At 41.9% G+C, this 15,383-nt stretch overlaps 1 protein-coding gene across 2 annotated transcripts in view; it reads left to right on the top strand.

The window, feature by feature from the left end:
- The first annotated feature begins 970 nt into the window (after window positions 1–970).
- nckap1l (NCK associated protein 1 like) overlaps window positions 971–15,383 on the top strand; it is a 52,357-nt gene continuing 37,944 nt past the window's right edge. For both annotated transcript variants that reach the window (XM_054785163.1, XM_054785162.1), the window contains exons 1-3: window positions 971–1,132; window positions 7,019–9,096; window positions 14,397–14,551. The gene's annotated coding sequence lies outside the window, so the exon portion shown is untranslated. The remainder of the gene's footprint in view (window positions 1,133–7,018; window positions 9,097–14,396; window positions 14,552–15,383) is intronic.

Below are 15,383 nucleotides of genomic sequence, written 5' to 3'. Positions count from 1 at the left end.
TGCCAAATAGCAAGCATATACGGTAGATAAGCCAGCATCGTTGGTAGAGAAGACAAAGGGATCTGTCCATGGAGAATTAAAAACTCAATTTTCTGTAAAAAAAAAAAATATTCCAGCATTGCGAAGGGAGCAACATCAAGGAGGCTGAAGAGCCAATGCGGCTCCAGAGCCGCGCGTTGCCGACCCCTGGCCTAAACATTCCTGTACAGTTAACTAATAAAAGTTTTATGATAGTCACCGTTTGAAACTGGAACTTATTATTAAGGTTATCCTGGACCAGATTGTGGTACAAATTTGTGTTTGTGCTGTAAAACAAACAAAAAAAAGAATGACCAAAACAGACTGGTTGGACTTTAAATAAAAGGAGCAGACAATAAGATATAAGATATGAATATGTAAATAATAATCGTATATGTATATGTAAATATACAGTGTAATATATATATATATCGTAAATAATGAAAGTATGTAATCTCTAAATAATAATAAAAGTGACATTTTGTGTAGAATAAAACTGAAGGAAGCCTCGCTGTAGCAGTTCCTGGACGCTCGCCTGCCAGTCGTGCTTTTACCCTTTGGCATCCCATAATTCTCCTCTTGTGACGAAACGCTCTGGCAGGCGGAAGGCAAGACTACAGACAGGACTCCATGGAAGGTTTTGCTATTTTTTTCTCCTTTCTTCCCTGAATGTGATGTAAACATAGTGTATATTGCCAATGCATTGTAGGCAAAGTGTTGTGTGAGTCACTTGCTACATTCCAAAGCCGAGACAGAAACCTCACGTCAGTGAAAGAATGCCTTTCCCACTCCCCTCACCTAGTTTCCTTTTCCCACCGTCCTCCTAAGCCTTCTTTCCTGCCCTCTCCTCCCACTTCTATCTCCGCCAGATGTCAGCTGATTCTGTCTTTGATTGAGTCAAAATACACTTTCTTGTAGAACAGACAGCATTGTGCAACAGTGGATTGCTGTTTGGAGTAAATGAAGGGCGTATGATGAGTGCTGTGGCAAGACTGTGATCTACATCAGTGTCTTGATGCGTTCTGCTCCAGTACAAAGTGAAATCGGATATGAAGTTTGCGGTACCAGCTGAGCTGCACTGCTGACCTGTTTATTATTCTGGGCTGCAGCGTCTGTGAGTAATTTGCATTCTTTTAAAGTCCAACTGTGACGGTTATTATGTAATAAAAAAGGGACCAAAGGCTTTTAAACAGCCGGCTACTTTTTAGTTTAGGGTGTACAGTGTTCCCTCATTCCACCGCGGTTCACCTTTTGCGGATTCGCTGTTTCGCAGGTTTTTTTAGTGCTTTTTTTTTTTTGTTGCAGCGTATGAACGCTGTTACAGGCTGAGGCCGGCCATTTTAGAAGAATTGCGTTGTGGGAAGTTGAGTGTCTATCTCTTCCCTCTCTCATCTGTCTGCACCGCCCATTTTTTTCTGCATCCTGATTGGCTGTAGACCATTGTCAATCAATCTCCTTTGTGCCGTCCTGCCATGTCTCCTGTGTCATCGCTAGCTTGCTAGCTTGTAAAAGATATATAATAATTGTAAAAAAATGAAGTTGGCTACTTCGCGGAACTATTTCGAGAACCTATCCCCCGCGAAAAACTGCGTGGTTTGCATGTTATCCCCGTGCGTGCGTGGGTTTTCTCCAGGTAGTCCGGTTTCCTCCCACATTCCAAAAACATACAGATTAATTGGTCCATAGGTATGAATGTGAATGTTGGTATGAAGGTTTGTCTGCGATTGACTGGCGACCAGTCCAGGGTGTACCCCGCCTCTCGCCGAAGTCACTCCAGCGTACCCCTGCGACCCTAGTGAGGATAAGCGACATAGAAGATGGAAATGAAAATGAGTCAACACGCAGTCATTAATGTCTACAGTACATAGCTGGCAACACAAGTGAGCAAGCAGCAAGACACTTGTGTCTTGCCTACAGTCCAGCATGGCGCCATGATCTTGGGGTGCACAAGTGTTCATAATGTGGTTCATTATGGGGAAACATGAATTCCAACATGAACTGTGACATTGTGAATCAGAGTGCGATCCTCTCCCTTGGGAACCTGGTCCATATAGCAGTTTTCCAACATGATAAGGACTACAAACACACCTCCAAGATGACACGTGTCTTGCTAAGAAAGCTGAAGGTGATGGAGTGGCCAAGTATTTTTACTCCACACATGAACCCAATCTAGCACCTGCGGGGCATCCTCAAGTGGAAGAGAGGAAGGTGAAGAAACACACAGGGTGTAGAACATCCACCAGTGGTGTTGTCTAAAAATGGGCATTGACTCATTTTCAGGACATACAAGAGCAAAAACCATTCTGTCTGGACACTGGCTACTCTAAAGTATATTAAGGTCATTTCTATAGTACAGTATAGTCCCTCAGGAAGATATGCTAAAAGTGGTTCTGAAATGTGAGAAGCATACAGAGTTTTGTGAGGTACTGTATTTTCCTTAGAGTAGACTTTTCCTGTTGATTTCCTGGAGATAAGACAGAAGCAGCTTTTCTTGATCCTCCTCCCTTTCATACTGAATGTCCACGTGATCGTCAAAAGTAGTATCAGATGACGGGTTTTGTATTTTGGAAAACCTTAGCGAGTTAATGACCCGGCCATCTGCGAGGCAGCAAACCTGCACATTTCACAGCTTATTTCGTCAATATGTTCCAGCCATCAGTTTCATTTGACATCCCGCGTTATTTTTGCTGCCTGAACCTCCTCTGTTGACCAGACTTTACAGGTCACTTTCCCCCAGACAGACTGTGTAACACGCAGTCGGTAGGCTGAAGTCGCCGCCAGGTTCGAGGATTACTGTCTTGACTGAGTCAAAAAAGCAAACACAAGCTTCTCGCCCCTTGTCCATGACCTCCATTTTCACCTTTGGAGATCTTTTTAATGTGCTGCCTTGCCAAGTAATGGGATTTACAAGACTGTGAATGTCACATGGGTGTGATCTCTACTGCTACATGAACTAGGAAAACATAAAAGTCCATGAATCAATTGATGATTAATGGTTGATCAATAGTGCCATGAAGCAACTGAGGCAAAATGGAGTGCGCTCCTTGGCTGCAGCCAGCCAAGGTACTGTTGATTCATTCTCGTCTGGTTTGTTGTCAAAAGAAGAGACAATATAACATCAGCTATGGTAAGTTATGAGCAGCATTACAACGCTAGCATGGAAAGTGGAGTTCAGAACATTCAGATTCTTGAGTCACATTCATAATCATTACTACCATATTAACGAATATAAGACTGTAGTTTTGCTTAGAAAGGACAGCTCTTCAAAAGATGTCATATTTGGATCATTGACTTTTCATTTATTTTTTCCCCAGTCAAATAGTCACTGTAGGCGGAATAATATAACAAAAATATTTGTATATTACTTTACTGTGGGGTAATAAAGGCCTTATGATGGTCACACTTTTTATTTTAATCATAAATTATGTCTATGGGGAAAATAGTTTGGGATTTACAACAAACTGAAAGTCAATCAGGTTCTAGAACAACAGAACGTCCCTCACAACATCACAGTTGGAACATCGCCACCTTACTAAATAAATGGCCGTTGTTTTGTGGTTGACTATGGGCTGTTATTAGTCAAATAAATATTGAAAGACAAGTTATGTGTCATATTCTGGTCTCTAGGCATCAGTAATGTTTCATTGATGAGACATGACATTAAATGACATTACATTACATTACCTTCACACTGCATGGAGTCAGCCATGGCATGTCCAACATGACATAGTGGCAAAAAAAGTGGTATGTTTTTGGCTTCTTACTTTGTCTTTCTTCGCCACTTCTTTTGAAACCCTTTCTTAAGTTTAAAATAAATAAATTGGAGGCTAACTAGTTAGCTTGGTAGCATGCTATTTTAAAGCGGCAGCCATGTCCCTGCAGTGATCCCGTAGCCTGTGCATTAAAGGTGAGCAGTGTGTTGTATATATAATAATAGGAGTGTAAAGGGGATTATAAGGGTGTTATTTCATGTCTACATGGCTCCAATAATGGTAAAAATCGTATTTAGAAAGTCATAAACAGGGTTCTGTGCTGAACTGCGAACATATTCAGTTTATTCATATTGAATCCCACTTTGTGGAAAGTCACTTATCGCGGTCTTCCTGTGATGGACAATGAACGACTGTGTGTTGTGTTATTAGTACATTAAAATTATCACTCAACAGGGGTATTTGATATTTTAAGCTAGACAAGTGGAGCTGTAGATGATGTAACAAATAATAAAATGATTGAATTAAGTGATATAGAAAGTGTTAACCTTAGCTTGCTACAACATTCACGTTGTCACTTTTAATTTGAACATATTTACCTCTTTGGATTAGCGTCATGAAACCGCGCTAACAGTGAAATGATGGTAATTACCATAAACAAATTACAACATCCACTTGAGGACTACTTTCTGACAGTCTATGGAACAACTAGAGGAGAACAACAGTGAAATGCACCAGGATGAATGACTTAAGTGTGCGATTATTTCTGAGTACAGTCAAATGAGACGCTTTTATTGAAAATTAATAGCTAAAGTCATTTCCCACAGGACTGCGATGTATATGTGGCTGTACAGGGGTGGGTTGTTTGTGAAGTAATGACACCATCTTCTAATTTGCATAATTGGCCGTGCCGCATTTTCATGTAAAAAGTGGACGCTGTAGGAGAGAGGAATAACATTGTGAGAGGAATAAAAAGTGAGTAAAAACATGAAAAGCACAACAAATCTGTTTAGAACTACAAATGAAATTTCTTCTCTCGTTTTTGTTAAAAGTCACAAACAAGACAGAGCTGCCTGCGCTTTTAAATGGAGGAGGGGCCCACAGCAGCACCCGCTGCTTGTTGAGAAGAGGAATACTCCTGTTGAGAAGAGGGATACTCCTTTCATGTCAGAGTTGCTGTTAGAGAGCCCACAATGTTTCCATGTTTATGTATTTGATTCATTGATGATGTTTTCCTCAAGCATTAAGATTTCAAACTTTTTTCGGTGGTCCTTGACCCACCACAGTCATGTCCTATGAGAGGCAAAAGTGAAACCTACACATGAGGGGAGTAACGATTCATTCACTACATCGGTGCATCGATTTATATTCCAACGATTCAACTACATCGATCTGGGTTCTCAAGTTATTAAGCATTGGATTGAAGTTACTGAATCGATTTAAAATTACTGAATCGTTTTGGATCGTATCGGTCTAAATGAACCAATATTGTCCTTGAATCGTATCGGCAACCACGAATCGTGATACGAATTGAATCGTTATTAAAACAAATCGTTACACCCCTACTATACATAAAGTTCTCCGACACTGCCACAGCTTAATAAATCCACCAACTAGAAGACAAACCGCCACGTTCTTTAACTTGAACACTCACATCGACTGTATACTTTTGCAACCAGTTAAATCACAGGGGACATTTCTCACTTTGGAGAGACTCTCCTTTTTAGTCTCCAAAAGTCACTTCACTAGATTTGTCGCTAGTATCTCGAGGTGTCTGATTACTCGCTAAATACAGTGATAACGTTGCAAAATTGGCATCTCTGAACCCTCCTGCTACATCTTCTTATTCTCTGGTAGACCAGGTGCGGAGTTGCACAGACAGTACCATTGTAATGTTGTTATGAGCAAGAACTAAAATGTAGCACCAAATTTATTTGTGGCAGTCTAAATTTATGCGCCCGAAATGTACGTGAAACACTGAAAGTGAAACTCAGGCTTGAAAAAAGTACAGTAAGTGCTTCCTAAGTAAAAAGATGAGCGGATAATTTATGTACTTGGCATATAAAGTGTGTGTTCTTGTGCTATGATAAGCATCTGTCATGTAAATATGTGATCGAGTATGTTTCCTCATACATCAAATACATTCCACTAAGTAGTAAAAGTGTTCACATTTAATGTCTATGTTTCTGCTGCCTGTCAAATGACTCTTCTTCATGTTTGTGAATTTTTTGTCTTTGTCTGTCTTCTTTCTCTTGACCATGTCTTGACTTGTCATGGAAGAATGCCATCTCTTTCAACCGCCTCTATTATTTAACCATTTCAATGCATAATTACATAGGCTTGTAAGTGCAGAATGTCATTGCCGAGGGACACATATTCTCATACTTTTGAAAAATAAAAACAAAACAAAAAAAAACACACACACAAATACTGGATCCTTCAAAAATTCTGAATAATAGCTGGTTATATAATATGTTTTCTTATCTTTTTTTCTGTGGCATATGGTGGTCTAGGGGTAGCGCTGTGGGCACTGCGGGGTACCGGGGGTGTCGTTTCTGGGGGGTTGGGCTGGGTGTCCTCGTGGGCCGAGTGCAACCTGAGGGGTTACTTGCGGCCCGTGGTTTGGGTTGTGGTGGGCGGCCTGTCTGTCATGCGGCCTTGGTCCCTTCCTGCTCGGTCCGAGTAGGGCTGGGGGGCAGACTGGCACTCCTGCCTCGCTGCAATAACACACATACATATAGGCCTTGCATGGTGGTTCACGGTGGCTCCTCTGCCCCTGGCACCCTTCCCCACCGAGGGGCCCACCATATCTCAGCTGTCCCCAGTTTTAATTATCTTATTAGATGTCACTCAAATACAATTCCTGCCACATACATACCATCACATACACAGGTGAGGTGTGCAGGATCGGGCACTCAATGGCTACATCTCATCTCCTCTCACGGCAGGTCTCATTCCTCCCTCTTCCTCACCAGTAGCGGCCAGCTTCTTTTTTGTCGAAAAAAAAGAAAAGGCATTGCGTCCTTGCATCGACGACCGCGGCCTTATTGATATAACCATTAAAAATAAGTATCCACTTCCCCTTATGAATTCGGCCAATGCCTCTCCGCTCTCCGTCTTTTCCAAGGATCAAGGAGGGAGACGAATGCAAGACAATTTTCATTACCCCCAATGCCTTTTGGTCTCACCAATGCCCCTGCCGTGTTTCAAAGCCTCGTTAAAGATGTGTTACATGACATAATCAACTGTTTCTGTTTTGTTTACTTCATCTACATCTTAATTTTTTCCAGAAATTTGCAAGAACACATCCAACACGTCCGCTTGATCCTGCAGAGGTTACTGGAGAACCACCTCTTTGTTAAAGCCGAGAAGTGTGAATTCCACAACTCTTCCGTCTCGTTCCTGGGGTTCATAGTGGAGAAGGGTCAAATGCGTGCCGATCCCGCCAAGATCCCTTGCAGAGGTTCTTGGGCTTTGCCAACTTACAGACGATTAATTTGTGAAAACAGTACCAAGGCTGAACCTCACACAAGGCTTACATCGGTTAAGGTTCCATTTGAATGGACCACTGAGGCAGAAAGCGTGTTTGTATTACTCAAAAGGTTATTTACCAGTGCTCTGGTGCTCACACATCCTGACCTCTCTCTTCAATTGTTTGTAGAGATGGACGGGTCCGATTCAGGAGTGGGAGCCATCCTGTCCCAGTGGTCCCCAGTCGACCAGAAGCTACACACATGTGCATTCTTCTCGCGTCGCCTCATACCTGCAGAGGGGAAATACGATGCGGATAATAGGGAGCTGTTGGCCATTGTTCTCACATTGCAGGAGTGGAGACATTGGCTGGAGAGTGCAGCCGTTCCTAGTTCTCACCGAACATAAGAACCTCGCCTACATCCGTGCTGCACAGACTTAATTCCCGCTATGCACGTTGGGACCTGTTCCTGACTCGTTTTAACTTCTCCATTACTTACAGATTCGGTTCTCGCAGCATCAAGCCGGATGCCCTCTGCAGAATCTACAGTCCTGCCATAGATAAGTCCAGCCCCTGACCTGTCATACCTGTGGGCCGTGTAGTCTAAGCTGTCAAGTGGGAGGTGGAGTGAAGGGTGCCGGATGCAGCTGGACGCACCACCATACTCGAGGGATGTTCCCCGGGAGGCTGTTCGTTTCGGCCGAACTCAGGTCCGAGGTGCTGCATTGGGGGCACGAGTCGAAATTGTGTGTCATCCGAGCGTAAAGCAGACACACTTTATCATTGCCCAAAGATTCTGGTGGCCATCTTTGAACACGGAGTTCATTGCTGCTTTCTCCATCTGTGCAAGGCCCTCATCGCCCTCCGTCAGGACTTTTGCTACCTCTACCCATCCCCCGTTCAAGAAGAAACACGGTGGTACTGACGGTGGTGGACCGACTTTCCCAAATTACTTATTTAATTGTCCTGGCCAAGCTTCCCTCATCTCAGTGTGGAAACAGCTCAGCTACTCATCAAGCACATCTTTCATGGCATACCCACCGACTTGTTTACTGACAGAGGACCACAGTTCATATCCCTGCTCTGGAAGGCTTTCTGCAAGGCGCTGGGAGCATCAGCGAGCCTGTCTTCTGGTCATCACCCTCAGTCCAATGGACAAACGGAGCGAGCCAACCAGGGCTTGGAGGCCATGCTGCGCTGCATGTGTCACCGCCATCCTTCATCTATCTCCCCTGGATCGAGTACGGCCACAACACCCTTGCCTGCTCGGCCTCATGTATGTCACCCTTCAAAACTGCGGATGGTTCAACCTCCTGGTTCCCTTCCCAAGAGTCCGATATCTCTGTGCCATCCATCCATCACCACCTGCGACGGGCTCACCGAGTGTGGCGGGACACCCGTGCTGCCCTGGGACGAATGGCGACGGAAACACACATCTGGCGGATTGGCACAGGATCCCCTCACCGGATTACCGCCCGGGTCACGAGGTGTGGCTTTCGGCATGTGATCTGAAACTTGCTGGTGTCTCCAGGAAGCTGGCACCAAGGTTCAAGGGTCCCTACATGATAGAGGCCGTCAGCAACCCGGCAGCAGTAAGGCTCAAACTGCCTCCCAGTCTCAAGGTCAACCCAGTCTTCCACGTCTCCAGCCTCTAGCTAGTCGCTACCTGCCAGCTCAGCCCTCCGGTCGAGCTTCCTCCTCCTCCATGGGTGATCGATGGCCGAGAGGTATTTACGGTGAAGGCACTGTTAGACTCCAGAAGAAGGGGTAGGGGTGTACAATACCTGGTCGACTGGAAGGGATATGGACCAGAGGAATGCTCCTGGGTCTGCCGCTCCTGGATCTGCGACCTCTCTCTCATCACTGAGTTTCACGCACATCATCCAGGTAAACCAGGTGAGCTGCCTGGAGGCGTCATATAAAAGGGGGGGATACTGTCATGATCTGAACTCTGATTTGGTCTGCTGCCCTCTGCTGTGTCTTCGCAGTCCTGCAGAGGTCTCGCCTAGATTGCACACCTTCAACTAATTAGCCATTAGACCTTCTTAAGCCATGCCACATTGATTGTTCCCTGACAGATTGTTGTCTTGTCTTGCCTGCATAGTTTCCTCCTTTTGCTTATATACCTTCTGTATTTGTATTGCTTGCTGTCTACTCTTCCCTGTAAGTAGCTGAGCCATCTAGTATTTCCTTATTTGCTATTTGCTTATTTGCTGTTTGTACTTTCTGCTTCTTGGTGACCCTCATCGTTAGCGCTTTTTGTTGTTCTTTCCTCCTCTGTGAGTGCTTTTTGTTATCATAAACACCTATTGACCACCTTTTGCCTTCGTCTCTGGTCTGGGTCCACAACACTCGGCAGATGTGCCAGCCGTTGTAAAATACAGTATACTTCACTTCCACTCTTTTACAGAGATATACACAAAAAAACTGTTTTACACACACTTTATCACACTTTACTTGGTCTGGCGACTTCCACAGCATGGAAGTATGACACTGCACGTCTTGCAACATGCAAGTTTTATTTATTGGCTGAACATCATGTGCAAAGCCGCTGCATTTTGTAAAACTACGGCGTCGGCTGAGGGTCAAACAGGACATGCACATGTTAATCGGGTGTCAAAAGAAATAATGGTATTAAAGCTCATTTCCGTTTGTGATTATCATGATAACTTTGACAGCACTATTCATGATCCTCATTATCATACAATGTTTATGTCAGTTTAACTTATTATGTACACTTCACACTCTGTACACACTCTTCCTGTCCGTCACTTGAAGTGTGTACCATGTGTGAAATCGGTATGCAGCTGTACTGAATTGAATGCTCCGTACTGAAAAATTTGAATACGGGTATCACTACACCTAATTGTATAGAATACATACCGAGTAAGTAGAGTATACATGACAAATAATAACTTCATGAAGTCATAAAAAGAGTAACAAACCTAATGATTTTACAAAAGAAAATATCTAATATGTAAAACAGGTTTGGTTATGTTGCATTATTTCAACTTGCCCATGAGCTTTTTTGCCAGAACTCTTCTGACATCTGCACTCCAGCTGAGGCTGCAAGCATTTCCCAAAGCCTTCCTCTGTCATTAGCATTTGGCTGCATTGTCAGGAAAACCTTGACTACTTTATACTAGAATATAGTGAAATTAGTGACACCGGGCTTCATAACAGTGGTTGAACTAATCACATTCATATGCAACACTTTATAGCACATTTCCGCACTCAACTTGCTACGAAAAGCTGAGAAGAGGAGTTTGGGGAAAAAACGGAAAGTGACACTTGGCTGTCGAATTAGCTTTGGACTTTTCTTGTTGATGTGACAAAGGCAGAACTCGCAATAACTAAGTCAATGTGGTAAATATAGACCAGAAACTAGAGGTTTCTCTAGATTACTTTCAGTTCCTTCATCGATAGCCTGTTGTAATGACACACAGTTCTAATTCATAATAATAAAAAAAAAACACATTCACTAAAATGTAAAAATAATATATACAGTAGAAGAATATTAATAAATGAAAATGTTATGAAATGTTATTAAATATTCACTGTATATACACTGTATATATGTATAATAAATATAAAACATCAAATAATGCATGAAAAATACATAAAATAAAATAACAAAATCAAGGTACAGGACTCCCTGCTTTTTGCAGACGTTCTGCTCCTAGCCTACCAGCGAATGGCAAAAATTTATTGGCAAAAAAAGAAATGGATATGGCCATAAAAATGGCTATTTTTGACAAATGGCTCAGTCCTCCTCCTCTACATTTGACATGGTTATAGATCAATTTGAGCTGTGATTTACAATAAAGTGTTCCCTGATTTATCGTAGGGAATATGTTCCCAAAATAGCCCGCAACAAGTGAAATCTGCAAAGTAGCCAAGAAATATATATATATTTTTTTACAATAATTATATAAAACTCCTTATTTAAAACTCCTCACCATACACTTTATTCACTTTTCTCAGACAGGCATTAATATTTTCTCACATTTTTCTCTTGTTTAAACACTCTCAAAGTTCAAATAGAACTTTAATGATCAACCTATTAGGTTGGACACAATAAATTTTTAAGTGACTCACGCGAATTTCACTCCTGAGACCATGCCTATTCGTCCTGGCGTCGTTCGGCTGTAGTGTTTTTGTAGCCTTGTTGTAACATATTGCTGCTGTCGTGGTATTTTACTCCTCCTCCTCATCTGCCATGAACTGAAGATTTATTTACAGTATTCTGTATTGGCGGCCGACAGCCGCGTAACTTTTGCCTTCGTCCTGCATGTCCAGAAGTCCAACTTTTTGTGTGACGGCTGGCTTCCTCTGCCTTTTGGGTGCAGAACGTTTCATCGACATAGTGGGTTTGGTTGGGGATAAAACTTGCAACCATACAGTGTTCAGAGTCACTCACGGTTAGCTTTTTCTGTTTATTCTACTGTTTACAGTATTAATGGTTAGCAAGCAGCTCACACGGTTCGCTAGTTTGTTAGCCATGACCACAACAACAGATGGCATGAAGGAGATTGACTGACAATGGTCTACAGCCAATCAGGATGCAGACAATAGATGGTGCAGACACAAGAGAGAGAATAGAGAGCGACACCACCGCCTCGTGCTTAAAGCACAGAACTACACAAAACTCAACTTCCTACAATGCAATTTTTCTTAAAGGGCCAGGTTTGGCCTGTAACAGTGTTCATATGCTGGAAAAACAAAAAACAAAAACAAAAAACATAAAAATTCTAAAGTTGCACCAAAAAAGTCTGCAAAACAGTGGGTCCGCAAAAGGTGAACCGCGAAGGAGCGAGGGAACACTGTAAATTACATTTTTTTTAAACAAACTCTCATCAACACAATAGTAATTTATTGACGGCCACTAGTATAAACAACCAGCTTACAGCGGCACTTCCTGTGCGAGCTCTCCGCACAATGACACAGCAGTCTGGGCACAGTGAGGGGGAACTACCGCTGTAGCTACAGAGTCGAATATCCAACGTCCAATGTGAAACTAACTTCACCACGGTGCACCACAGACATGCCTGCATGGTGGTGCTACGTTTTCTTCTTCTTGCGGGTGGCGGAAATCGGGTGGCAACCATCTTTGAGGCACATTACCCCGCCTACCATGTTGAAGTGTGGCAGAGAGTTACGAATGTTATACGGAAACCGGATCGGCCCAGTCTCGTGGCAGAATCCGATATTATCCGATCTTCAACATACAGCGGATCGGCAGATGATCCCAATCCGGAAGATCGGATCGGGACATCCCTAATTATCACACACAATATACTTTCCTTGGCAGATGATGATGTGTGGTAGCGGTAGAGTTGGAGTTGCCTGCTGCATGCCCACTCTGTAAATAAGGGAAAAGCAAATCTATTATTGCTATTATTATCATCTGCCAGACACACAGACACACACACACACACACTAACGTTACTCCTGCAAAAACAAAACACTAGGATTTGTTTTAAACACGGAATGATTTTATTCTCAAAATTAACCGGATCTGTCAGCCTTTCTGTCTCACTCGATGCAACTGCAGTGTAGGCAATCATGAAGTAGCAGCGGTTGTACACAGCAGAAAGCTCACAGAAACAATTAGACATATTGTCCTCTTCTTCTGCTGCTGCTGCTCTAGGAAGTGGATTTGTCCAAGTGCGGTTACCAATCACAGTTTTAAGATCATTTTAATTTGAAATGCTAATGCCAACCATCAAGAGCTTTAACACGGTTCATCATTAATACGTTAATCGTTACATCCCTAGTGTAGAAGTTTGGACTTTGAATCTTACAGCAACTATGGTGCGTTGAAGGACGGACAGAGAAAGTCCAAAATCTCACTGCATGGTGAAAAATCATGAGTGAAGCATAAAAACTGTGTGGTACATGTATGCAGTAGCAACAGCAGTAGTACTTTTAAGGATAACTGGTTAGCTCGCTGGCTTGCGGCGGTCTCGAGTCCCTGCAGCATAAGAGTTGTGCAATGCGATGCAAACAATGAATAATCAGCAGGCGTGTTATTTCATGTCTACAGGGCTCTAATAATGTTAAAAACTGTATTTACAAAGTCATAAACAGGCTTCCTATGCTGTAACTACGGAAATATTCCATTTATTAACACTGAATCATATATTGTGGAAATTCATTTATCGCACTTGCTAGGCCGTTTAATTATGCCTTCCAATGCTGCTTTTATTGTCAATGATTTGCTTTATTATGGAAATATTTTGAAAGGTACTAGTCACATTTGTTTGTACCTATACCTGTTGGCAGCGCTGCTTCTTCTTCTTGGTCTTTTTCATTACCTCCATAGACAGTGACTCACTGACACAGGTTGGAAGTGGTATTTCAGGCTGGGTGAGATAAGGGCAAGTTTGTTCGAAAAAAAAAAAAAAACAGTCATTGCATATTGAATATCCATCCTTCCATCCTTCCATCCATCCATCTGTCCATCCATCCATCCATCCATCCATCCATCCTCTGTAGTGCTTGCTCTCACTAGGGTCGTGGGAATGCCAGAGCCTGCGCATTAAATACATTTTGTATTGCTTAATTTAAAACTAACAATCACATACTGTTGACTAGTTTGTTAGTTTGTTTCAGAAAGAACAATAGACAGAAAAAAAGATAAAAGTGACAACATTTTAAATGATGAACTACAGATTTGTTTGTTCCAAATAATTGTCGTTGTCTTTGTACATATAGTTGTGTCACTTTTGGTACATCATAGTTTCAAGAAACAGTACAAGCAGCTGATGTTTACAAAGGGGTTGTACGGCAAAAGTGGCTCAACATCAGCCTTAACTGGTCCTGCTACAGTGGTTATCAACTTACTTTGTCAACTTACTTTGTTTTTAGCTTTGTGCTAAGTGCGCGTTCACGTGAAAGGGGCGTTTGAAAAGTGTATTTTGAAAAAAAATGACTACATAATTATTATGAAGCGTTATGAGAAGTTCCCAAAAGATTCTGACTGCTAAAAGCAACAATGTTGCCGCCAAAAGAGCGAGGAAGGACCGCTGACAGGACAATGCTGAGTGATGTAATGGGCAAGTTAGCACTGATTTATTATACGAACTATAATTTATTCTAAAAATACTGTTTATAATAACTTATTTAAATCTTTGAAGTATATCAAGGAACTCTCAGCATGACACTGTTAACACATTTTCCTACCCGCACATCAGGAGCAATCGCTCTTGCCGAAGGACACTTCGACATGATCAGTGGAGGAACGATCCCACAACCGTCAGGTTGGGAGACAACCACCCTTCCACCTGAGCCACGTCACCTCGGGAGCTGAGTAGGTTCTCAATAAATGGTGACGCCATCTCCAAATCAGGTAAACAGTGAAACAGTGGCGCTTTCATAGCTGATTTTAAGCTGAAAGCCTGGACAGAACCAGCCATTATGCAACTATATTTGTGTCAACAACTAACTAATTATCCATTAATTTTCATTCAGACTGTTTTATAATTTCCTTAAAGTAATTATTAACCTTGACTATCATTGCACAACACGGTGATATTGCTTTACCATTTTCCTGTGCATTTACAACTGGCAAAGACTACATTAGAATACAGAAGGTGAACAAATGAATTGCAATTGATGTGAAACGGATAAATATGCTTTGTTTCTTCCTACTCATTTTTGGACATGTGGAACTGTGAATCGTACTATGTGATGTACTCCAGTGTAACTGTCTCCATGTTCAAAATAAATTAAACCATAACCATAACCATAATTGAACCCTCAAACGTCAGCGCGACAGCACAACTTAAGTTGGTAAATTTTGCCATCTTGTGGTAAAAAAATAAAGTACGTTTAGTATTCATAAAGTAAAAAAAGAACATCTAATTTAGTATTTCACACATTATTTCATATGTATATATATATATATATATATACATACAGTATATATAATATAAAACAAATGATACTTCAGGGATAATATGCCATTTGATGAAAATGTTACATTTGAAAAATATTTACAAATAATTTCATTCAAACTAAATATGTCTTATTTATGTCCTGTGGTTTCAAATAAAATTAGGCAAAGTATGACACCCCTAATTCGTGATCTTTCCTGGTCATACATTAAAGGAAACGAAATGTAAAATTACATAATTTTACAAAAATCATCATTAAAAAGACCTATAGACAAAGGAATCATT

Source organism: Dunckerocampus dactyliophorus, chromosome 8 (genome assembly GCF_027744805.1).
Source record: "Dunckerocampus dactyliophorus isolate RoL2022-P2 chromosome 8, RoL_Ddac_1.1, whole genome shotgun sequence".
NCBI classification, from domain to species: Eukaryota; Metazoa; Chordata; class Actinopteri; order Syngnathiformes; family Syngnathidae; genus Dunckerocampus; species Dunckerocampus dactyliophorus.
This window is presented reverse-complemented; position numbering and strand designations above follow the sequence as displayed.